Source organism: Mesoplodon mirus (assembly GCF_964341445.2).
Source record: "Mesoplodon mirus genome assembly, chromosome: 12".
Taxonomy (NCBI): Eukaryota; Metazoa; Chordata; class Mammalia; order Artiodactyla; family Ziphiidae; genus Mesoplodon; species Mesoplodon mirus.
In genome coordinates, this window is record NC_138988.1 from 24,176,381 (window position 1) to 24,203,455 (window position 27,075).

General features: G+C 41.7%; 1 protein-coding gene across 1 annotated transcript in view; it reads left to right on the top strand.

The window, feature by feature from the left end:
- The window catches only part of MAGI1 (membrane associated guanylate kinase, WW and PDZ domain containing 1), a 620,740-nt gene that overhangs the window by 101,057 nt on the left and 492,608 nt on the right, over positions 1-27,075 (top strand). The window lies entirely within an intron of this gene.

Sequence of the window (27,075 nt, forward strand, 5' to 3'; positions counted from 1 at the left end):
TTTTGCGGTACGCGGGCCTCTCACTGTTGTGGCCTCTCTCGCTGTGGAGCACAGGCTCCGGACGCGCAGGCTCAAAGGGCATGACTCACGAGCCTAGCCGCTCCGCGGCATGTTGGATCCTCCCGGACCAGGGCACGAACCCGTGTCCCCTGCATCAGCAGGCGGACTCTCAACCACTGTGCCACCAGGGAATCCCCGTCCAGTCTTTTTTTTTTTTTTTTTTTTTTTTGCGGTACGCGGGCCTCTCACTGCTGTGGCCTCTCCCGTTGCGGAGCACAGGCTCCGGACGCGCAGGCTCAGCGGCCATGGCCCACGGGCCCAGCCGCTCCGCGGCATGTGGGATCTTCCCGGACTGGGGCACGAACTCGTGTCCCCTGCATCGGCAGGCGAACTCTCAACCACTGCGCCACCAGGGAAGCCCCGTCCACTCTTAATGGTAGTGTTTTTTGTGCCCTGGGGAATAATGCATAACCTGTTTTTTTTATCCCGTAGTATAACTTGAAAAGAAGCTGAACAAATACAAGAATGCAAGTGGTCTTTTTGATAAATACTTGGAGAAGCTAGTTAAAGGCCAGAACATAATTGGAAGAACCTGATGCTTACTTTACATACAGTATGCATTTTTGTTATTCAGAGTTTGCTTTTAAAGAACTTACACTGACATACTTTTAAGTGATTTACACTCTAGGAAAGGTGTGAGGTCCACAGGGGAGTATTTTTTTTTTTTTTTTCTGATGAAGAAAACTAGAACTTCATTTAATTGCTTGCCCAAGGCCACGTAACTATTAGTACGTCAAAGAATGAACTAGAACCCCGGATTTCTGACTGACCACACTTTCCATGTTACAGCCCTTTGGTGCCCCTCAGCTTCTCATCCTGAATTATTCCCCAGTGTTGGTTTGCTCTGAGGCCCCCTGGTTTGTGGTTTGTGGTTTGCAGTACCTTGTTTGTGAGGATTTGTTTTCATTTCTCACTTTTATAGCTTTTGCAGCATGAAAGGGTCTCAGTTAAAGAGGTAAAATTGTCCAGTATCTTATGCGGATTGCATTGAATTCTGGCTATAAATCTTTTGATTTCATTCTTGTGTGATGGTGGGGTTTTTGTCAATTAGGGAGAGGATACTGTGTGAAATGAATTTTGAGTCAGGATGAGGAGAAAGGATGAAAGAAATATAGTATAGGTAGGTTTTCAGGACAGATGCTCTGCAAACATGTTCATTGTCACAGGCTTTTTTCATTGAATGCCCCGCCCACTCGTTATCGTTGCATCTTCTGAAAACTCCTGCTAATTGCATCATTGTCAAGGTCCTTTTGAAGAAAAGAAGTGTTTTCATTGTTTTGCCAGGAGGCTGGAATGAGAACACTGCAAGGTGTAGTTTTCCTTCTGTAACAGCTCCCATTGTTATTTTCTTATTTGAAAGGTAGGTTTTAAAAGGTGAAACTGCACCTTTTATATTTAAAAGAAGGCATTGGTTCCCTAGCGATCAGAACCAAGGAAGCTAGACCTAATGTAATTTGACAGGTATTACAGAACTTTAGAATCTTGAGGGAGAAGGAAACAATTGAATACTGCTACAATACGCTGCGCGCTTGCCCCTGTGGCAGTGTTGGGAGATGCAGACATGTGGACAGTGGAGATTCCTGGGCTCACTGAGTCGGTGTGAAAACAATGCATTGACTGCATCTCATGTACTCCTGACAAATGATGTCCAGTTTCTGTTTAAACATGCTCCTGGGGCCAGTCTGGAGAACTCTCTCATTTGTAAGTTTGTCCTTATGTTGCTCTTGCCCCGAATTCTGTTCTCAAGTGTAATCAGTGTTGTGCTGGTTAATGGTTATCAACTTGCTCTGGGCAGGGAGCACTGATTTGTAGTGTTTGCCAGTTTCCATTATGTAAATATTCCCACCTTGGCCAATGTTAAGTGACTAATGTAAACACACTGAACACAGGGCTAGGAAGAGTTGCATGCAGTTGGCTGTTTGGTGTTAATACAGGTGGCTCCTGGCACCACTGAACTCCACACACAGTAAATTATCATGACTGATAATCTAATAACCATAAATGAGGATGGATAATGGTTCATTAGGAGCAAGAGTTTTAAAAGCTCTTTATACACATTATCTTATTTGAGCACCGTGATAACTGGGAAATAACTGCTATTAGTCTCCCCATTTTAGTACAGTCTCTATTCCCAAATACTTGGATTCTCAATCTCTTTATAGTTATCTCTGTGAAGCTTGAGGTTATCCAAATATTTAGAGTGTAGTTGCTTGTAAGTGGCAGATGTCAGATTCAAACCTGTGTCTTTCAGATTCCAGAATCTGCACTCACAATCACTATAAAATGTAAAATTAAAAAATATTTAAAATTAAAAGCTGATTGCATTTTATCTAAGCTTTCGCCTTTCTGGTGGAAGCATCCACAGTTCTAATCAAATAGTTCATTCAATAATTTAGTTTACTGAGCATCTGTATGCATCAGGCATTGTTCTGTGCACTCCTCGTGCATCCGTGAACAAAACAGTAAGCATCCTCGTCCTCAGGGAGGGAGATAGACAACAGACTCATGTAAAAGCAAGGAACGTTGCATGTTAGGAGGTGAAAATGCTGTGAAACAAAATAGAACAGAGTAAGGGGGATTACGTATACTGGAGGGACGTGGGTTGCTATTTTAAATAGGGTGATACTATTCCTCGTGAGGCTTAATTTTCAGACCTTTCTTTCACCATTGCTGATTGCCTTTTCTGAAAAGGACATGCTGTGTTAAGTAGTTGTGTGCCCTGAGTACCAGGTGTGGTCCGCCAAGTTCTTGGTGCAGTCTGGGCTCCCCTCCTTCCCTTGATTTGGTCCCTAACAGGTTAGGAATGCAGCCTAAGAGGCCCTTCTCTCTCCACGTCCCATTCTTGGCTGTTGTTGATACTGTGGTCAGTCAAACCACAGGTCCTTTGCCTTGGGAACGCCCTCCAGCCAAGCCAGGTTTCCTTCATCAGATCATTTTACCAATGAGTGATTGAACCTGGAGGCAAAACTTTACATTTATCTCTGTGGTTTCTCATTATGTAAAATACCTACAGGGGTAACTTGATTTATTGGCAGATAAATCTGCATTTGTGACATCTCTAGGTCTTAATGCTCCTTGAAGCAGTGTTTTCCAAAGTGTGGAATCACCCATGAAACGTGAAGGGATTGGCATTGAATGACACCAAATCTTCAAGTGAGAGGGTCGCTCCCCCTTGAAGTTCGCTGTCAGTGGGTGTGATTCAGTTGAGGAGACAGTGTCATTTTGGTGCCAGTGAGTCTTTAATGTCTTGTAGCAGTTGCTGATGTACCTTTTCACAAAAGAAAAAGGGGTGGGGGGAGAGAGAGAGATGAACTTCAGTCCTGGAGTTTCAGCAGATGACAGTTTTTAGCTAGAAATTAACATTCCTTTAGTTATATTCTATTTATCTTTAGGGCTGTCTTTTACTTAGAGTAGATGATACTGATTTTCCTCTCACAATAATGAAATAAAATATCCTTTCAAATTAAAACTATTCATGTTAAAAATGTGTTTAGTTAAAGAAATATGAAATAAATAACAGGCGGTTTTCAAGCATGACACATTATGAAGGTAAGTCTTCAAGGTCTGAAGTTTTGTTAATGTTTGTCTAAATAATGCTGCAGGATCAGAAGTGGATACAAATCCTTTTAAGAGCCCAGGTTGTAAGATAAGTAACAACATTTTAGAACTTAAAAATCTCTCATCATAATGGTCGATGTGAATAGCTGTTAAGAGTGTGAACCGAAAGTCTCCTGATTTGAATCCCTCTTTTACTAGTCTTGTGGTCTTGGGTAAGGTTCTTTTTTTTTTTAACAATTAATTTGGGGCCTCTATTCCATGGTAAATATTGATATCTAGTAAAGGTACTAGGATATAGCAAGGGTTTTAATTCTATTTATTTATTTTTGGCTACGTTGTGTCTATTGTTACTGCACGCAGGCTTTCTTTAGTTGCGGCGTGCAGGGGCTACTCTTCGTTGCGGTGCCCGGGCTTTTCATTGCGGTGGCTTCTCTTGTTGTGGAGCTCGGGCTCTAGGCGCACGGGCTTCAGTAGTTGTGGCTCTTGGGCTCTAGAGCACAAGCTCAGTAGTTGTGGCACACGGGCTTAGTTGCTCCATGGAATGTGGGATCTTCCCGGACCAGGGCTCGAACCCGTGTCCCCTGCATTGACAGGCGGATTCTTTTTTTTTTTTTTTTTTTTTTTTGCGTGGTACGCGGGCCTCTCACTGTTGTCGCCTCTCCCGTTGCGGAGCACAGGCTCTGGATGCGCAGGCTCAGCGGCCATGGCTCACGGGCCTAGCAGCTCCGCGGCATGCGGGATCCTCCCAGACCGGGGCACGAACCCGTGTCCCCTGCATCGGCAGGCGGACTCTCAACCACTGCGCCACCAGGGAAGCCCCTGGCAGGCGGATTCTTAACCACTGCTGCCACCAGGGAAGCCCCTTGGGTAAGGTTCTTAATGCTTGGTGCCTCCTCAGTTTGCTCACCTGAAAAATGGGGTCAAAAGTCTTAACATCAAAGGGCAGTTGTGAGGATTAACTGAGTTACACATTAAGGATAGTTATGGCTATATAAGTGTGAGCTATTATTATTATTTTTTTACTTTTTTTTTTTTTTTGCGGTACGCGGACCTCTCACTGTTGTGGCCTCTTCCGTTGCGGAGCACAGGCTCCGGACGCGCAGGCTCAGCGGCCATGGCTCACGGGCCCAGCCGCTCCACGGCATGAGGGATCTTCCCGGACTGGGGCACGAACCCATGTCCCCTGCATTGGCAGGCGGACTCTCAACCACTGTGCCACCAGGGAAGCCCTATTTTTTACTTATTTTTTTAAGAGGGTGAGGTTTTTCATTTTTTGGTGGCAGGGAGGTTCTAAATTTTTATCAGTCTAACGAACATGTTCTAGTTCTTAGAATAGTGTTACTTAGTGTTCTAGGTAAATAGAAAAAAGAATAAGCCATATTTTGTTAATATTATGAACAAAAGTTCCTATTGTTTTCCTCCCAGCTCCAGTTACGTTTTCACTGGCCCTGGGTTGTTTATAATTGTCCTCAGTGAGTCAAGGTGGGCTTTTTTACACTAAGTCTGGGCAAGGTGCCCTTTATTGTCATTTCATGTGACCTTTCAGCCAATTTCTTATGTATAAATAACACATTAAAAACACCACCTGGATTAAGGCCTTTTATTACTTTGGAATTAAATTCCAAAGGAAATATCAAGGACGATTCAATAGATGAGGAACTGGAAGTTTAAAGGTGGCCTAAATATGGGTCTGCTTTTTCTTCTTATGCCCTCTCGTGACTTATAAGTAAGATCTCCTGGATTCCTGAATGAGCAGTGGGAAGTAAACATGGCAGAGACACAAAGCTGGAAGCTGCGTGTCCCACGGTGAGCTGTGTAGGACTTGAGCTCCCCTAGTGATAGAAAGTGGGGAGAGAAAAGGATCTGGTGGCCAGACAAGTTTGGGAAAAACTGGAACACATAAAGCTCAACGGATTTATCTCTTTGCACTTCCATCCAGAGGGCTTTGTGTATGGAAATCCATCATGGTGCTTTAAAAATGAAAATAACATGGGCTTCCCTGGTGGAGCGGTGGTTGAGAGTCCGCCTGCCGATGCAGGGGACACGGGTTCATGCCCCGGTCCGGGAAGATCCCATGTGCCGTGGAGTGGCTGGGCCCGTGAACCATGGCCACTGAGCCTATGCGTCCGGAGCCTGTGCTCCGCAACGGGAGAGGCCACAACAGTGAGAGGCCTGCGTACCGCAAAAAAAAAAAAAAAAAAAAAAAAGAAAATAACAGTAAGAGTTAACTTTTATTTAGCACTTACTATGTGTCAGACATGGTTCTGAGCACATTACATGTAAATCCTCACAATGGCTCTAGGAGGTAATAAGCATGTCTATTTATTCTCATTTAATATATGAGGAAACTGAAGCGTGTAGTGTAGGATGTGGGATTTCTTAAACGTTATCTGACCAGACAGGTTTTGTGATGCACCTCGTGTGATGAGAGCCGTGGGAAGCCTGGTCTCATGCTCTAAGCACACTGACTCACATGTAGATGATTCTGGAAGTAGGATGGCCTCTCTCTGACCTCATGTTACTAGGCCTCCTGCTTTCTGCCCAGGAAATGATGGCTTCTCTTAGAATAGCCACATTATATAGATTTGTTTCCCAATGATATTCTTTCTTGCTTTGAGGCTAGAAATTCTGAACGTGTGGGACTCAAAAATCTTAAAGTGACAGGTTTAATTTTCCAACTTTACAGTCTCCTGGTTGGGGACAACAGATCCCATTTCTGCAGACCAAACTTTCCTAATTTCAGCATTTTAGTAGCTTCTCTTGAAGGCGACAACTTGCTATGGGGAAATGGAAGACAGCTTTGAATAGGGCCTGTGATCCTGCCTGAGTCAAATGAAAGGGCATCTGATTAATAAAGCGTTTAAATCCTCCTGAAGTTAAGAGAATGAAAAAAGCTATATTTTTCATCATGGTTTTAAATGCACATCCGTTGGTGAAGAGCCCAAATGGCATTTTGACAGATGGTCTTCATTTCAACTATTTATACCTCTCCTATTGATTTCAGTATTACCCCAGTGACGAAGTCATGTTGGCTAAATTACTGCCTCTGCTCCCCTAGACAGCCGAGTGTAGTATGTAAAAAACTCTTCCAGTATTTCCCATTACGCTTAATGGAAAATCCAGATTTATTAATGCTGTCTGCAGGATCTTGCCCCTGTCCTCTACAGCTTCAGGGCTGAGGCCAGTTTTAATTGCTTCTTTGTGGTAATGAGAAGATAATGCTCTTCTGGTCAGGCTGTACATATGGACAGGGTTGCACTTTAGCTCACACATGTTCCTCCGCCAGGTGCCCTTGGGCAGTACACAGCCTGCAGAGCTGCACATGACTGGCCACCTCATCTCATATCCCCCATAGTATCTTTTATGTTTACTCGGTAATTGTCATCTCACTTAAACTAAGAACAAGCAAAATACCAAGTACCCAGTAGGCTTTTTGTGATGTTTACTGTTTGTGATGTTTATTGAAAGCAGGCTTGACAGTTGCATTCATGGGTGGGCTCATGGATACATATGGAATGGATAGAACAAGCATAGGTCTTACATGGAAGGATTAGAAATCTTTTGCCTGGGGCATTCGAACCTGGGATCTTAGAATGGAACGTGCAGGCTGGTATAGAATAATCAAGTTTTATCCAGGTGCTTCTCAACCCTTAGGGAGGCTGTATTTTGCACATTTCTTCTGTTGTGAATCTCTTATGTTTGACATAACCAGATGTTCTTGCTATCAAGAAAAAGTGTTATGTTTTCTCATTATGTGCTGTGCTACCAGAGCTCATCATAGATGTACATAGTTGCAAGCTGGGGCTTCCAATGACAGTTGGAAGGGACTGTTAATACACCAGTGGTTGATATTTGACACTGACCTGGTGGTCTTCTGACTGTTTCGTATTGCTGTCTCTCCCTTTCCCAGATTTTCTTTGGGATGCAATGCTATTTTGAATCATTACATCCTCTTCCCAGATGTATTGGTTTCCTAGGGCTACCATAACAAAGTATCACAAACTGTGTGGCTTAAAACAACAGAAACTATTCTCTCACAGTTCTGGAAGCTAGAAGTCTGGGATCAAGGTGACTCCAGGGCTTTGCTTCCTCTGAAGGCTCTGGGGAAGAATCATTTCTTGTCTCTTCCTAGCCTCTGTTGGTTGCTGGCAGTCCTTGGCATTCCTTGGTTTGTAGGTATGTCATTCCAGTTTCTGCCTCCCTCTTCCCATGGCTGTCTTCCCTCTGTGTATCTGAGTGTCTACTCTCTTACAAAGACACCAGTCACATTGGATTTGGGGCCTACCCTAATCCAATCTGACCTCATCTTAAATAATAATACCTGCACAGATTCTATTTCTAAATAAGGTCACCTGAGGTCCTAGGTGGACATGAATTTGGGGGGCTTGCAGACACTAGTCAACCCACTATTCAGCTCTTTCCTTGGCTGCTAGTCTGTGAGTTTAAGTCTAGGCACTGCTGTTCTTTGTGTGACCTGGTGCGTGTCGTATCATATTTTAGAAGCTCAGTTTCTGTAGAAGGGCACTAGTAATAGTACCTTGTATCTCAGGAAGTTTTCAGCATTAAATGAGATGATGCAGGGAAACAGTGTAATACATAGCCAGCACGGGGTAAAGCATTTACTACACTCTTATTGTTATTCTCTTCTTTCATATCTAACCTGAACCTAAAGGTATTTTCTTAAAAAAAATTTTTTTTTACTGTTTTTCGAAATCAATTCTGATTTTCTCCTTTGTTTCTCTAATTTTTATTAGTAGGTTGCATTCACTTGTTAGTCTTTTAAATTGATTCTTCTAGGACTGATTGGGCAGAATGATTACTTCTGGGGGGTGCCGGGGATGTGTTGCAAGAGAGGTAATGGTATCTGCATTGATTGGAGATTATTCCAATCTGGTGGTAAAGGTTTTAAGAAAGTTGTAAATCAAGGCTCAAACACAGACTTTAAAAAATTGTCTTTTCAAGTTAAATTTTTCTGATTGCACATTGGCTTGAGCACTTATCATGTGCTAGGGTTCTTCCAACTTGGCAAAACCACATTAAATAATTTTTGCAGCGGGTTGAAATGGTAATAAAAGTCAAAATCATATGTTTGCATTTTTAGTGTAATTATAATTTGAACTGAACTTATTTTGGCAGTGGAGTAGATTATAAGTATAAAATTGCAGCCCAATTCCATTTTGTACTTAGCGAATGTAAATGTTGTAATATAAATTAAAACCCATGTATAATCACAAGGGATAATTCAATTTAACATTAATTTTCATTTTCTTCTGAAATGTAGAATTGAATAAATGTTGTTAAGTATCTTTTTGAGAAGGGGCAAAATGAACTAAATTTAATTATACTGTAATGTTTAAAAAAATATATAAGTCCCAGGAGAGAATGAAGTTTATAAATATGGAGTGCCTTGAGGTGATTGAATCTAAGAGAAGAGAGATTAGGTTTTCACCTGACCCATGTATTACAGCTTAAAAAGAGATAGTTCAGGATTAGAAATTTATGTAGTGTTTGTATGTGACTGTCAGAATTTGATAGAAGATCCAATATGTTTTGTTCCACACGGCTTAAAACTAAAAGGAAGGTAATTTTAGAACCACTTGTTCTTGAATATCACTGTGTCTTTGATGACTATCACAGAGGTATTATAGAAAATGAGGGCAGAGCCTGAGGTATTTAGTTGGAAGAAAATAATATGCAGAAAGGAGGTGGAAACCAACACTTTGAATGGGTGGATGGCTAATTTTTGTAAATGAACTTCAGTTTGTTTTCTGTGGACCTAAGAGATGTGAACAGGACTATGGCAGTAATTGGTGACTTGTGAAGCTTCCTGAAATGAGATGTGGCCACCTAGAAAAATGGGTTGTTCATTGGCATCTGAGCTCTCCAAGCCCAGCCTGGGTCATTCCAAGCAGAAGTTGTGAATGGACCCAAATATTAGATGAGAAGTTGGACCAGGTGACCACTAAGATCCCTGTCATTCCTGAGTTTCCAGGAATTTTAAGCAGATGACCATTGGATACAATTGAAAAATTTAAAGGGGGCAATATAATTGAAGATCTAGAATATTTTGCTTAAAAAGTAGAGTTTTGATATACAAACGAGTAGCTGGACACTAGGGAGGAGGCTAAGAGTATGTATGAGGAAAATTATCGCAGTAGTATTTAGTGGTCATTGTCAGCAAAGCCTCAAATGGGGGAAATTGAGGTTTTTTTAACTTGGTAATATGAGAGAGGTGTGGAGGATGGAGAGAGAGAGAGAGACAGAGAGAGAATATGAATATGAATGAGAATCTATCCAAGTTCCCATCTGTATTCCTTCTCTTGTTTGTATAAGTGTTTTGGGGGTTAAAAAATGGAAAATTTGTATAAAAATATTGAGTTCTTATGTTGTACACCTGAAACGAATATAATGTTATATATCAGTTTTACCTCAATTAAAAAAAAAGAACTGGAAAGTTATGTTGTTATTACATATATAGTTTCAGAATGAGAAGTCAGCATTTTATCTCCTGGGTGGGAAAGAAAATCTCTAAAATCAATGATATTAATTCATTCTTCTCCAGAAGAGACACCGATGAAATTCTGTTGAGCAAGGGTCATGAAAACTGATTGTCTTCTCAAATCAATGTGTACCATATTACCTGATTCCATGTTCATTGAATCCCCAGTCGACCTGCTATTGCTATCTGCCAGAATAATATGGGATTCAAATTTTATGCCCTTTCAGCTAGTGTTCATTTTGTATTGGTTGATTTATTTTTATTTTTTGGAAAATGAGGATTATTATCCTTCAGAAGAACAGATCTCTCTAGGATATGATTTAACTCTTTAGTACTTTTAATAAGCATTCTCCATAAGTGGCATTTGTTTATTGGGGGGACAATTTGAAGAGGAGAAAACCATTTGAAATATTCTGATTTTAAGCAAACATTAATTTTCAAGTCACATGTCTAGCCACCAAGCAATAGGATGAAAGCAATTTATTTGTTGCAAATAAATCAGTTGAAGGATGTTGTGGAGCTAGATATTTGTACAGATTCTCAAAAGAGTACACTGTGCAGGTGAACGTTTCCTACTCCACAGATTTTTTTTTTTAATGGTTTTATTTATTTATTTATTTATTTTGTGGTACGCGGGCCTCTCGCCGCTGCGGTCTCTCCCGTTGCGGAGCACAGGCTCCGGATGCTCAGGCGCAGTGGCCATGGCTCACGGGCCCAGCCGCTCCGCGGCATGTGGGATCCTCCCGGACCGGTATACGAACCCACGTCCCCTGCGTCGGCAGGCGGACTCTCAACCACTGCACCACCAGGGAAGCCCCCCTACTCCAGATTTTTAATCAAGATAAACAAAAGTAAAGAGTGCACAGGGGAAGGCTTCCCTGGTGGCGCAGTGGTTAAGAATCTGCCTGCCAATTCAGGGGACACGGGTTCAAGCCCTGGTCCGGGAAGATCCCACATGCCGCGGAGCAACTAAGCCCGTGTGCCGCCACTACTGAGCCTGCGCTCTAGAGCCCGTGAGCCACAACTACTGAGCCCGCGCGCCACAACTACTGAGCCTGTGCTCTAGAGCCTGCGAGCCACAACTATTGAGCCCGCGCGCCTATTGCCCGTGCCCCACAGCAAGAGAAGCCACCGCAATGAGAGGCCTGCACAATGCAACGAAGAGTAGCCCCCGCACGCCGCAACTAAAAAGAAATCCTGTGTGCAGCAACGAAGACCCAATGCAGCCAAAAATAAATAAATTAATTATTTTTTTAAAAAGTCAAAGGTAAATTTTGGGGGACCGTTAATATATTCACATTTATCAAAAGATAAGGGTATACAGTGAAGAGTAATTGCTCCCTCGGTCAGCTGGGTTCCCCTCACCTCTGCCAGTGGGCTTTCCTTGAGGTAATGACAAGGTGTGTATATGTGTATGTGTGTGAGTTATATATGTATGACATAAATGGTAACTTTATACTTAATTTTGCATCTAGCTTTTTTTACGCTGACAGTACTTTTTGATTTAAAATAAATTAAATCTTGATTTACTAAGCTCTGAGCCTCTTGCTTCAAGGTTACTTAATTATTTTTAGAATTAAGGAATCACAAATGAACTGGGATGTCCATAGGGAGGAAAGCCAGGAAGCAGAAAATACCATTACTTACCTGATAGTCATCATTTTACCAAAGCTAAGAGAAGGCAGTTTTCAGGAAAGCATATGGAATATGGCTCTTGATGGAGCTACGTGCCACTTGAAGGATACACGTGGATAACCCACAGGGATGATTCACTAACAGTGCAGCTGTAAACTTCTTTTAATTAGGTAGGAAGCACCTGGGTGTTACTACTTCATCATCTTTCCTCTTCCCAGTCCAGTTTCTTCAGGGCTTAAAAAAAGAAAAAACCCAACAAGTTGGAATTTAAATTTTTTGTAGGGGAGAGTGTTCAGTGTCTAAAAAAGGGCAAGTATACAGGTCATCTGCTGGAAGACGAGGTGAGAATAGTAACATTAATGGGCGTGAATTTTGGAGGACAAATGACTGTGCACATTGCAAGGTGTTTGGCAGGGAGCTGTGTGTATTAGTATCCTGTGTGTGTTTGGATTTGCACTTGTGATTTGTGTTAAAAATATTTAACAATTAATGCTAAATGTGTACAAGCTGTTGTTCAAATCCTAATGGCACTAGTATTTTTTAATCTCCTCTGGACTGTGAGCATTTCCCTGAGGTGGCACTGGCATCTTTCCATGACTTCTGGAAAGTGACTGAGATTGGTCACACGATTAGTAGCTTCTTCCGAGGGGCCGATCAGCATCATTTACCTAACAGTTTACCTGTGAAATTTACTCTATCCCCCCCTGAATTGTTCTAAAGATCACTTGTAGTAGTAACTGAAATATACTTGGTAATAAAAATTATTAACTATCATTAAATTGGGTGTGTTGACCTGAAATGAATATATTGCCAGATACTTCTCCAGCGAAGATGGGTTTATTTGCGATCAGCAGAGAATTGCTGTTTGGGAGTCTGCAACGTTGGCAAGCCTCCTCCAAGTTCCCTCTGCAGCAAGGGAAGGTGACCACTTTAATAGAGGGGAAAGGAAGTTGGGGGAGGGCTAAGGTAAACAAAAGAGGCCATGGCTTTTCATTGGCTGAGTCCCTGCCTGGAAAGAAGAGTATTTCTTCCTCCCATTGGGCTCTGCTATTCCAACAGGGCCTTGACCCAACTCTATTTAACTGAAGTTTCTCTTTATTAATTTTCTTACAAATGCCTGCTGTCTGCTAAGAGTGTTACAAATGTATTCTTGTGTAACCTACACTACTACCCAGAGGGGCTGGTATTCTCATGTTTATTTTATAGATGGGGAGACCGAGGCTCAGAGAGGTGACATACCTTGCCCGAGGTCACTCAGCAGGTGATTGTAAGGCATTCACCTCAGTTGTGCAGTGTTGAAAACCTATTATATTTGTCTATACACCTTGCAAAAATTCGTCCACCATAAGCAAACTTATTTGACACATCTGGGTTGACACTCTGTTCTCAACTTGGCAATTTGCGAATTTAATGTGTTCATCAGGCGTTTGTAGAAGAGGAGCTTAAAATCCTCTTAAGGACAGTGGGTCTCCCAGAGGTCTCAAGCCAGCAGCCTGTGGGCTGAATGTGGACTGCACCTGTTTTGTTATGTTTTGTTTTGAAAGGAGAGGGGGAATGGAAGCCAGCGCTGTGTTTTAATTGAATTGAGCATGAAAGCCTTGAGGCTTATTTGTGCTCCCAAGTTCCCCCTTAGTCCCCATAACTCCCTATTTCCTTAGGCCCTGCCTGTGTCACTCGTTAAGGTTATCTGTATGGCTCCTGATGGCATCCGAATTTGTGATTGCAGAAACCGTTAAACCAGGAAGTATGCTGGTTAGGATGTGTTCATTTGTGGGTTCAGATTAATTAACAGATCGATTTTTGCCCTGAAATAAACATTGCTGGTATTGACATTACTCTCTATAAGACAGTGGATAGACTTTATTACCAATTCGCTGTTAACATTTTTCACAGAAGGCCCTTAGATGGTAGAATTTCCCACCTCGTTTATGTCTGCTGACCTCTGTGGATAGAGTCATATGGTGCATCTTCTGAAGGCTGATGTTTGGTTGATTAGAATAATATGCCCCGAAGTGAAGTTTTTCATAAATCTAAATCTCTTGAAGAAAAAAATGAAAGCAAGTTGGTTGTTCAGAAGCATTAGGAGAGAAAGGAGAGTCTGTGGTTCTTTTTTCTTTTTTTTCCTCCTCTCTCCCTTTCTTCCTGCGTTCCTTCCTTCCTTCCTAATTGACTCTCCAGTTTTAGTTTTATTTATTTTTAACATCTTTATTGGAGTATAATTGCTTTACAACGGTGTGTTAGTTTCTGCTTTATAACAAAGTGAATCTCCAGTTTTAGGCGAATTGCATTCTGGCCCTATATGAGTGTCTTCTAAATTATCAGTAATGTTCAGGAACTTAGCACTCCTCGAGTAGGATGAAGGGAACCTGGGATACTGGGCCAGTGGCAGAACTTGCCTCCCCCACGCTGCTATTTATGTACATTGCTGTGTGTTTTGAAAAAAGGTCTGTTCCATGTATTTCCATCTTTATTTTCTGCCACATTTTCAGTGTGTTTCCCATGAAATTGTTCCCCGTGTTTTCCATGAATTCATTCCCTGTAGGATGCCCCGTACAAATAAGTTTGGGAAATGCTTTTTATTTCAACACCTACTCAGGGATTTGAAATGCATACCATGTCAGAGGCTCTGAGCAGTGCCATATTCAAGGAACATACTTTGTTTTGCCTAACACAGCATTTCCCAAACTTAGTTGGCCAGAGAACCCACTCTGGAGCCCATCCTTTCTGTACATCACCTCCCTGTCCTCCAAAACTACTACACGTACCTATCAGCGTTCTACAGAACATACTTTGAGATTGCCTCTTAGTAGAAGTTGCCTAAAAGCGTGGAGCCATGTTTTTTTTTTTGGGGGGGGGAGCATAATCCTGATTCCATTTCAGTGGATTTATTTTGTGAAATGCAAGTTTGTCAAATATTAATAATTATTAATGAAGAATTGAACTTCATAGCTTGGGAGTATTTAAAATGATTATGCTAAATAAAAGCTATGTCATTCTTCATGATGTCTGGTGGGTGGATTGCTTGATGACATGGGGACTGGGTTTCTTTCTATTTTGGTGACTCGCAACTAATCTGATCCTGCAGTTTATAATACACTGGACAAACTTGTCTAAATGTCAACTCATTTGGACCTGCATGGCCTCTTCTGGGCATATTTGTTAATATCTTGTCATGGTGGTAAATCTTTCCTGCGTAAAATGCTTTCCTTTGATTCTTATAATAATCCTGTGAGACAACTACCGGAAACATATTTCCCAGTTTTATTAAGGAAACTGGTTCTAGGAGATTAAGTCACTTGTTCAGGATCTTATGGTGAGTTAGTTCAGTGAATTAGCCTTTCTAGCTGCATGTCTGCATTCCCCAAACTAACTCTACTTTGTGTATGATTTGAAAAAATACCTTTATGTTACCTAATTTTTTAAAAGGCTAAAGTCAGAATTTCTTACTTTTTGACACTTGTTTATTAGACAAAACAGGGAGCCCAAATAAAACCAGATGTGAGCTGTTTTTAACCATGCCCCAATCCTAATGATCCATATGTGAATTATGCACTAATTTTTGATCCCCTGCTGGGTTCTTCCCAGCTTCTCTGTCTGCTGTTCTGTCTCTGTGCCTCTGCTTTGGCTTTGTCAGAGCAGCATATAAACCAACCCTGAAGTCTGAGGACATCGTGTATGTGATTTAGGATGCAGACATCTTTCTTTAGAGGACAGGATTTTTTTTATGTTTAGCCAAAATAATGGATTGTTCCGTTTAACTCTAAATAGTTTTCAAGACAGGGCTTGTGGACATTCAAATTGGCAGAGTTTTTAAACCAGACCTAAGAGAAGATATGGGTTTGGTCATCTGTAGCCAGTTAACAAAATAAAAATTCCCAAGATACAACTATTTTCATACCCATCGCCTCCTCCCCCTCATCAAATTTTATCATCAGTGGTTGGGAATTTAGGTTTTTGAGGGTACACGTGGGTTTAAATCCTGGTATATTAATTCCGTAGCTGTGTAGGTCTGTTCTTAGGCAAGGTAATCTCTTTTCAGCCTTAGTGTACTCATCTGTTAAATGGGATAACACTGCCTATCTTGTGTGGATTAAATGCAATAATGAATGGTGGGAATAAATACTTAGTAATGGTAGATAAAAAACTTTATCACCTTCTAGGTGGACATTCAATGCCGGAAAATCACAGGTCAGTGGGCTACAAAATTTTGCTTTTTAATTTTATTTGGAAAAAGAGTAAATAAAAAATAAGAGTACATGATAGGACTCATAAAAGCTATGAGGAGGGAGGGTCATGGTGTTGGGGTAGTAGCATTGCGGGACTTGGAAATTATCAGAGCCTGGGTTTTGGTACCAAGGTACAAGAATGATCTTGGCAAGCATGTGAGTCGGTATATTTTGGTTGCAAGCAGCAGAAAATTTGCCCTGAATCCACTTTCAGCAGAAAATACATTTATTAAAAACAAATAATAGAGATATGGAGTAGTCTATGGAGTCTGAGTGGCACCTGAAAAATAAAGGTTAAGAACTGGGCGCCCCCAGGGCTGCTAGATGAAGGAGGTGATGCACCGTCTCTGTCAAACACCTCCTCAAGGATGAATCATCTCTGACCATTTTCAGTCTTTTTCTGCTGGAGAGTCAGATGGTCTGGCTTGGGTAAAATGCCCACATAGAACACCTTGACTGGTGGTCCTACTCAACCAGAGTCAGTGAAGAAAGGATCTTGTCCTTAAACAAAATTGGATTGCTCCCACCAGGAGCAGGGAAAAATGGATGCTGGGTAGCAAAATCTACCATGTATGAAGGAGACCTGAAGGTAGAAATCCATCCATGATGTTGGATAGATGATGAGCAGAGATTTGACAAGACAAAGACCTTTACGTCAGGAGGATGTTGGGAAGGAAAGTTGGAGAGCAAGTTTGGGATTACGTCCTGAGGGTATTGGGAAGCCTTGGTACGATTTTGGTGGAGGTTGAGGGTCACATCTTGTTTTTACAGCAAGATATTATAAATAAATAGTTCTTTAAAAAGGAACACTGACTCTTTCCTTAGATTAGTTTATTATTTTTCCTGGTTACCTCAGACCTCCACGTCCCCCATCATATTAGTTTTTCCATGGTGCTGGCCTAGCAACCACTTTAACATATAAATGAGAAAGACACTTACAAATGGTGACGTGCTTTTTTGGTGTTTTTCACAGGCTTATTTTCAAGGGTGTTTGATTTTCCTCTGGAATGTGCCTTTGACAGACTTGTATATTGTCAGCACAGTATTTATTGTCATTTTCTACATATTTGCTTTGAACTAACTGGTATAGTCAGCTCTCTGTATCCACGGATTCAACCAACCGCGGATCAAAAATATTTGAAAAAAAATTCCAGCAAGTTCCTAAAAGCAAAACTTGAATTTGCAGCACATTGGCAACTATTTCATAGCATTTACAATATACTTACAACTACTTGCATAGTATTTACGTTGTATTAGGTATTTTATGCCATCTCAAGATGATTTAAAATATATGGGAGGATGTGCACAGGTTATATGCAAATAATGCACAATTTTATATAAGAGACATGAGCACCTGTGGATGATAATATCCACAGGGGGTCCTGGAACCCTCAGCAGATACAGAGGGATCACTGTACATTCTTTTCATGGGGATAAAAAGTCTCCTCCCAAATTTGACATTCCCAGTTATATCTAGCTCTTAACAAAGGTACTCCTTAAGTCTTTAAATTAATAGCCCAAACTACTCAAACTATTTATTGTTTTATATTCAGTTATTCAGTGTAATTTTTGCCAAACACAGACATATGGTTATGAACTAGCATTGTGTTGATATTATCTGCGTTTGCTTAAGTTTGGAATCCCCAAATCTCTGAAATAAAGCTCACAGCGGCTCCTTTGGGAAGAGGTGGACTGTAGAACGTAATTTTGACACCAGCAGTTCATTGATGGTGTCATTGCAGGAAAAGGGATTTTATACATGTGAATACAGTTTGAGGGTCGCCTTATGGGGAGGGGAGGTATGTGAGCAGAAAGCATCCTCTAACAAAAATTCACATACTCTACTTGGAAAGAGTCTCACTTTAACTTGATTCCCAGTTGTGTACAGGGTTGACATTATAAAATTGGTTATTTTCTCATAGCTGGGAGTCATCCTCTTATATTTTATATAAAACCATAAACTTACTATTTTATTAAAAAATTGATCTGCATCAGCATAACGTACTAGGGCATGAGCAGACTTCTGAGTTTCAGCCCCACTGTGTTGCACATGGAACTGAAGGGCCTGTGAATGGTCCTTATGGCTAATGACCAAGAGAATCCTCTAACGATAAGACACACTGGAAAGTTGCCCTGAGGACAGACGTTGGAAAGAGTGATCAAAGTTTTGGGAGCAGAAGATGGCCAGAGAATCCTGATGTATACTTTATGTTGGACAGCTTAGTTATCAGTTTTTTCTTAGCTGATTTTTGCAACCTAACCTATTTCCTAGAGGGAGCAATACAGCTGATAATTTGTAGCCACAGTTAAAAAGTTATTTTAGAAACATTAGGGATTGTGGAGGGAAGCGTGTTAAACAGCAGGAAGAAGAGGTTGTTTTTTTGTTGTTTGGTAGAAATTTTCTGTATATACAGCCTTTGCATGTCTCTCTACCCATACAATAGTAGAGCTAGCAAAATAGTCAATATTTGGTGTCTTCTGTTATTTTGAATTTACTGACAAGAATTTTTCCTCCAGGGTATGTTTGTTTATGAAAGGTGGCATCTGGTTCATTCATTCTGTGTTACCTTTGATTCCTTGTCTCTTTTCTTTTAAATTGTACAGAGTTTACCTGTCCAATGAATGAATAAGAATCTCTGATAGTGATAAGCACGAGGGAGAAAGTAAAATGGGAAGCTAATCTCGGGTGATAGCAGGTGGCATGAGACAGTGTAATCCTAGTAGGCCTCTTGGAGGAGGTGATGTTTGAGTTGGAATATTGAGCCCAGCCAGGCACATGGATATTAGGGAAAGAGTTCCCTGAAGAGAGAATGGCATGTGTCAAGGACCTGAGGCAGGAACAAGTCTGAAAAAGCCACTGGATGTTTGAGGAAGGAAGTTGGGGTGGAGAAGGACTAGTTTGAAACAGGCTCCAAGGACACTGACAGTGAAGTTACCCAGAAGGATGAATCGTGACTGTAAATGAGGGTTCAGGGCTGGGCAACATGAAAAACCAGGGCTACTGAAGACTTCAACCTGAAAAATGTCAAGCCTTTAGTTGGCCACATCCGGAGAGCAGAGTATTCCAGATTTTAAAACGATTTGTGCTTTTGCTTTTAACATGGCCTCTTTGCTTTCATAATTGCTTATGTTTCAGTAGCTGAAACTTGACGGGCTGAGCCGTTAGAAGATTTAGGAGGTGGGGTGGGAGTGAAAGCATTTTGCTTGTGGTGACCTTCAAAAGATTTGGCACCAGAGACCTGAGTTTGAGTCTTATTTCTGTCACTGACTATCTATAGGACTTTGGACAAGTAACTTCATCTCACTAGACCTCAGTCTGTAAACAGATGGTGATATACACCCACTAGGGTTTTCCGCAGGATGAACAGGAATAACATATAAAGTGTTTATTGTTAATAATATATTTTACTTTATATTTAAACCAAAGGGAAGTAAGCAGTAATATTCTTAGAAATTACAAAATCTAATTAAGGGCTTTCTTAGGCAGTAGAGTGACTAAAGCTAATACTATATTTCTACTTGAGCTATTTCTTTTTAAAAATCCTTAAGCTTCACCAAGGTGAGCTTGTTCTGGTGGTTTTTCTTTTATGTAAACAAGAAGCAAGATTTTTCTCATTGGGCTTCCCTGGTGGCGCAGTGGTTGAGAGTCCGCCTGCCGATGCAGGGGACACGGGTTCGTGCCCCGATCCCGGAAGATCCCACATGCCGCGGAGCGGCTGGGCCCGCGAGCCATGGCCGCGGAGCCTGTGTGTCCGGAGCCTGTGCTCCGCAACGGGAGAGGCCACAGCAGTGAGAGGCCTGCGTACAGCAAAAAAAAAAAAAAAAAAAAAAAAAAAAAGATTTTTCTCATTGAATTTGTGGGTAGATGCTAGAGACAATAGGGGAATCTCATTTTTCTCACCACGGCTCAGATGCACGGCTCAGATGCAGAAGTACATTCTCAGTTCTCCTTTTTAAAACTTCCTGGGAAGACCATGGCCTTTGGTTTAGATCATATTTAAACTTTTCTTTGTCTTTCCCTTGAGAGAAATGCATTGACTTTCGTGGATACGGAGGAAGGCAGGAATGGGCCCGGAGCCTGGGGGACTGTCCCCTCCAGGAAAAGACAAGTACTCACCACATCCCTCTCTCCCTCCCCATAGCATAGCCCTTGTGCTACAATTAGCCAGTCATCTTGCTTTCCATCATACTGGGCTGAAATCCCTCCTTGCTTCTTCTATCTGCCTGTGTAATCCTAACCATCTTTAAGCCCCACCCCTAGTGCTTCTTTCTGCGCAAAGCCTTCTCTTGCTCTTCTGAGCCTCCCTGGTCTCTTCCATCCTTACATTAATTTTAGACCATGAGTCTCCCATTCCTCATTTAGTCCTGGTTCAAGCCATACATTCTCTTTATGGTTAGATGCTATCATTTCCAACATGTGCTTTCATGATAGCAGCATATTTTTTCAGGGAGAAGAATGACACACCTCTCCATTATTAGGTAATGCAAAACACATGTTCCAATATAGGGACGTTAAAAAAAAAAACCAAGCGAACAAATGCAAGGTTATTTTTAAAAAAGGAAATACTTTAATTGTGTATAAACCACCCCAGCAATTCCACTTTTTCAGCATTCTAAAAACACTCCAAGAATGTTTCCTTGTACCCAGAAGCGGCAGAAAAAAACCTGTCAGAGAACAAGTCTGTCCTGATCTTTGTGGTGTTGCTGTCTGGTTTAGATATGCAACTGTTTAGTGCTGTATAGTGTAAGTTGAATGGTGTGCAGTCCTCAACTAAGTTGTTAGACTATATTTTGTTCCTTTTCTGTTCCGTCTGGATAGTGCTGCTCTGAACATGGGCTTTGTAGACTCATGTCAGGGTGCAGACTGTGTTTTAGTTACTGATACATAAAGTTATAAATACAGAAATTGAGAGTAAGCATTTAGAAATTTAATAATAATGGCACAGAGCAACTGTACATCACTTGAGTTTAGTAATAAAAAAACTTGAGGCTTGTATTTTGTATGCATTTTCTTTTTCTGGTAATTCACTTTTATTGGGTTTGGATACTTTGGAAACAAGAGACAACTGGTGTCCTTCCCCACAGAATGCTTGAGAAGCAGTTCTCTAAAGTGGTGGTTAAAACCCTGGCTGCACAGTAGCCTCATGTGAGGGAGCTTTTAACGAAATCCCCACACGGGGGGCTATACTGCATATCACTTAAATCAAAATCTTGGTGATATAACGCAGGCATCAGTATATTTTTTTCCTTTTAAAATAATTTTTAAAGCTCCCTTTATTGTAATATGGGGTCAAGGTTGAGCTCCCCTGTGTGGAGACCCTGACATTTTGCTGAGATGTTTGTGAAGACTTGTTGATCCTCATAAAAGATGGAAAGACTTCAAGGTGAGGCCTTTTCTTTGCCTGTTACCTGATTTAGCTTTGTCTCAAAATGCTGTACAGAGAGGAGCTAGATGGGCTTGGGGATCAGCATGTGGCCCTGCCCTTGGGGAGCTTCCGGTCTCGTGGGGGGAGGGAAACAGGCTGTAAAACAGGCTGTGAATCTGTAGGGGAACAGAATCTGCCACCCCAAAATGTGTTTCTTTGGCATGAGGATAAATTAAGGCTGATTATTTTTAAGAAACAGAAGACTCAAGAAGTGTTTCTTGTTATTTCCCTTTAAGTGCCTAAAATTATTTAGATAAAGGGCCTCTTCCTGGGATAGAGATATCACCAGACCTGTCTACAGAGAATACGGGCTCTGTGGTGGGAGAAACTGGGCAGGGCCTAGAGGTTAGAGTCTGTGTCTTATGGCCTCTGGTGCCCTGCCAACATTTGTTTACCAAGCATTTGCTTTTTCATATTCATGTGAATTGCCATCACCCTTTTGAAGTCCCAAACCTGTACCCTCCACATCCTCTTTTGGTTGTAGCTGCAGATGGTATTTAAGGCAATCATTTTTTGGCAAGTTACTTCGTTTTCTGGGGTCTCTCCCACGTATGCATGTTAGTAAACTTTTGCTTGTTTTTCTCTTGTTAATGTCTCATGTCAATTTCATTCTTAAACCAGCCAGAAGAACCTAGAAGAGCAGAGAAAAATTTCTTCCTCTTTGATGGAATGAAATGGTAGGGGGTCAATATTAGGTAGAGTGGTTTAAGACCTGGAGAATGAGAAAGAGCTAGAGGTGGGAATAACAGAGAAATAACATTCTGGGCTGAGAGAGGGTGGGAACAAAGTCTCAGAAGTGGGTGGAGCTTGGAGTGTTGGATGAGGGTGGGTCCAGGGAGAGTGGTGGGAACTAGATGGGGGTGGCAGGAGCAGAGGCCAGCCCACTGGGCCCTGAAGCCCATGGTAAGGGGTTTAGATTTTGTTCTAAGGGCAGTGGCCAGCCTTTGGGGGGGTTTAAAGCAGGCAGTGAGCTTCCTGTCACCCAGGTTGATAACTCAGAGGGTGAATAAGCCTTTGGAGATGTGGTAGGTGAGAAGGTCCTTGAGAGTGGGTGGCTTTATTGCCCCTTCTAATCCTGAGAATCTGATTTCAGGTCAAGTAGGGAAAATAGAAAACGAATCGGGGTTGGTCAGTGTAGGTCCCTCTGGCCCTCACCAGCTCTGTTCACCTCATAGTTTGTAGAACTATCAGCCATCAGTGTGATGGTGTTTCTGTACTGTCTGGAATTAGTTGGAAAGGTGAGAGCTGAATCAAAAAGTTATTGCACAATCTAGATGACTTCTATTCTAGAAGAAGATGACATATTCTCCTTTCTAATGACGTATTCTCCTTTCTAATTTGCTAGGTTTATGTGGTTTCAAGGAATTTAAAGATGACATATTCTCCTTTCTAATTTGCTAGGTTTATGTGGTTTCAAGGAATTTAAAATTATTTGCTGTGTCCGACTTCAGGCAAATCGAAAACTGGACCATTTGTAAAAGGTACTTAGGAACTTTGATGAAAGCAAACCAATTGGCAAGGAATAAAAACAAAACCTTTCAGGAAGTATCTTCTTTCCTCTCTCTTCAGGAAACTAGTCTCTGGGGAAGGTGTGAGTGTGTGTAGATTCTTCTGGGTTGTATTACTCTGATAATGACATTTCACGAGTGCTTTCTGTGTGCTCGGAATTGAATTCTCACCCCCCCCCCCATGAGGTGTAGGTACTGCTATTATCCCTGTTTTGTAGATGAAGAAACTTTATCCCAGAGAGAAGTGACTTGTCCAAGGTCACACCCAACTAGGAACTGGCAGAGTCAGGGTATAAGCCCAGGTCCCATAGCCCAAGCTCTTATCTGTTGTTCCTGCACTACATTAAGACTTCAAACTCAGAACCCCTGGCTGAATGTGGACTAATTCCATGGCTCCTTTTTAACCATTGGCCCTGTGCCTTATTCCAGCCATTTGAGTGACACCCGTGACCTCTTTTGTTCTCTTCCTTTGATCTTTAATTTCTGGTTCTGTTCAAGGTCCTTAGGGCAGTTTTAGTTTCCTGAGGTTAATAGTAATGTTGGAAGGTCAGTGCTGATGGCCTGGTTTCTCTCTTAAGCTTGAGGTGAGGGGGGCATCCTTGTCCTAGCATCTCCCTGGTGAGGGAGCATGCTCAGTTTCCTGCATGCAGGTGCAGGCAGTAACTCCAGCAGCCCCGCCCCTTTCACAGAGTTGCCAGAAGAGCCCTGGCGGCCTGTCCCAAATTGGAATAAGGGGGAGGGAGCCGCAGGCTGGTACAGGTAAGAGAGCCCGAGCTTGGTCTGTTGTTTTACAGCCAAAACTTATCCCCTCTGCTTGTGACTCCAGCAGGGCCATGGGTATTTCCTGCAGCAATGAATGACTCCATGTGAGGGTTTATTTTTACACATTCAAGGGGCTGGGGCTATCCCTGCCTCTGAAGTCAGTGTTGGTGGGTGTCTGTCTTCCTGCATTGCTGGAATTTCAGTGTGAAGGAGCCATCTTGGCCCTTTTTATTTTTATTCCACTCTTGGAAGCTGGGCTTCATGTAGAGGGCTGGCAATCTGTGGCTTCCCTTCTGGATGGAGAGGCAGTGTTCCTGGGACCAGTTCTTGGAGAAGACAAAGCTCAGAGATGCGGGAAGTCCTTTCTCCTTCCACTTTGCTTGTTTGCCTCCCTTCTATTTGTGTAATGCTAACATCCCAACCTGTACGATTGTTCAGGAAGCAGAAGCAGATCCAGAGATTTATTCCCTACTCTTGCTATATAAGAAGATATCATGAATTCATAGCAGAGAACGCTTACAAAGAGGTTTTATTTTTGTGTTCTTTAATGTTTAGTGTCATGAGGAAAAGTTAAGAGGTATGTTTGTCCATTGGGGGAGAACAGGCTTGGTGCTTCTTTCTGTATGGTGAAAGGATTGTTCTAAAACAATAATGAATTTTTCAACCTGGTAGGTATCTTTTGAAGCAGAATGAGCATGTACTAGTCAAAGTGATAATTATTGGAACTCTGCGGAATAGCAAGCATTTAGGGGAGCTTTTAGCCATTCTTGGATATAATCAATGCAAGTGTGTGGAGGTCGCTTAGAAAACGAGAACAGCAAAATTAGTCTCTACAAAATTTGCTGTTTTCCCAGAATCTGGGGATTGGGTCAGAGCTCTGGTATAACTTGAACAGAAGTGATTTGTGTATGTACATAAGTGATTTTCACCGTTCTGAAGATTAAGAGAAATATTTTTCAATATAAAAAAACCCGTTGTCACAGCAGTTCTTTCGTTTCCACAGAGGTAGCAAGTGGCGAGTGAGAGAATGTTTTTAATTGAAATCACAGAACTTCATCTCAGCCAACTTTCAGCTCCTTCCCCTGTGCAGCATTTTGCCAGAGTTTCAAACAAGACTGTACAAGAAAGGAAAAGAATGTAATATTCACAAATACTAGCACATTGTAAAAACAATGCTGATGTCTGTAGCCAGTGGAGTCACTGTGTTCCCCACGCCCTTCCACAAGTTATGAACAGAACTGCAATTCATCCACTTTTTCTGAGCTCTCCGGGCTCTGTCCTTGCCCTGCATGGCGGATTCCTCATCTGTTCAAGGGCCACCCTGGATCATTTGACCTTCCCTTTCTCATCCTTCTTACCTGTTGATTATTTTTGTTAGTCTTTCACGTATGGCTACTGAGTTGTGAGTAGTATAATACTCTTGAGCAAAAGCAAAAAGATGGTGTATATTTTCAGGGTGTAAGGTGCCTGAGGGATGCTCAAGGTAAGGGATGTAGTCAAGCCTTCAAAACACCCCAAGACTTGGGGCTTTGAACCTTATTTGGTTTTCCTATAGGTATCTGTCTTTCCCCCCTTAATATGCTCTTGCTTCATTCTTCTGTTTTTTAAAAGTAGACTCATCTGCTTTCCATAGTAGAGCCTGGCTGCCCACAGTTCCCAGAATGCATTTCTTACTCTCACCAGCTCAGCCATACTGAGGCTGGAATCTTTTAGTCCTTGTTGTGAATTCCAGGGGCTCTGTTGTGTCCATAAGGGCTTGGATCCATAAACGGTGGCCAGTGCAGTGGAGTTACATGCAGATGTGGTAGCTGGAAGTATGTCTACTGAAAGCAATAGATAGGGGTATGACAATGGCTAGAAAATTGGGAAGGCAGCAGAGTATTTGCCAGGCTACCCAATGGTGTTCACCACAGTTGGATTTTATGCTTGTTGGTTGGACCTTGCTGGACCTCTTGCTAATTCCCTCCCCATCGTAACTTCAACTTTATCAGAACCTAGTCAAGCACTGGTGAGTATTTATATGCGTGGTGTTGGACAGACAGGTATGGCAAAGTAATTGTGTCTAGAATATTATTAGTGAGCATTTATTGAGTGCCTGCTGTATGCTGAGCCCTGTTTCAAGTCTAGTACTAGACATCAGTTACATGAGTCATTTTATTGTTGTCCATACCTTTACTACCTCTTCCCAAATTTTTAAAAAATTTTATTTAATTATTTTTTGGCTGTGTTGGGTCTTCGTTGCTGTGTGAGGGCTTTCTCTAGTTGTGGCAAGCAGGGGCTACTCTTTGTTGTGGTCGCTGGTTTCTCATTGTGGTGGCTTCTCTTGTTGCAGAGCACGAGCTCTGGGGCACGCGAGCTTCAGTAGTTTTGGCACGCAGGCTCAGTAGTTGTGGCTCATGGGCTCTAGAGTGTAGGCTCAGTAGTTGTGGCACATGGGCTGAGTTGCTCTGCGGCATGTGGGATCTTCCCGGACCAGGGCTCGAACCCGTGTCCCCTGCATTGGCAGGTAGATTTTTAACCACTGCACCACCAGGGAAGTTCCCCTCTTCCCAATTTTAACTCTGTGATTTCTGTCCACCTGTCACCCATCATGTTCATTATAGTGAGCTGCATGTTATTTTGAAGCTTAGTGAGGGATGTTTGATTTATACCTTTTATGTCCTGGGTGATGGGTGTGACTTTAAATAGTTAATGAATTCAAAGCGGCCTGACAGAGGAAGGATTAGATCTGTAACAAACTGCATGTGTCCTTGAAGGAATATCCAAGGCATGACGATTGGGTATCTACTGCCCATCACTTGTCCCAAAGACATGCAAAGAAGCATAATTTACCAGTAGGCTAGAAAACTCATTACATTTTGGGTCCAGGTAATTGTTATCATGGGACACATGATAATGTGAAACCTGATCTGAAATTCTTTTCGAACTTTAATTATTCTCTTTGATCTAAGTATACAAGTGATTGACTGCAGGTATGTGTAATACATTCCTTTCCCTCTGTCTTTGGAGGCAAGATGTGGATTTCCATCGACTTAAGGCCTTTTTAATACTCTCACTTTGGACTTGACCAAGATTTCTATGGTCTCTGGAAAAGTAATGCATCAGGGAGTGTTTGTTTTTAATTTTCATTCCTTAATCCAGTTTTAACTTTAATCCCCCTTTGCAAGTCTAATTCAAAATGTAAGCAAGTTACCTGAAGTATATTATAAATTGTGTTAAAAATCTCTGTGGGTCTTTGGTGCATGTATGGAAAATTAACATTGATGCCAAGGTCCTTGGTATAAATTAATTTTCCAACATAACAAATGAGGACAGCTCATAATTGTTCTGTTTCCAGCCCTCTTCATTTTATTCCTCTGGTATTGTTGTCTGTAAAGGATTTTAATCCAGTCATGTCAAAG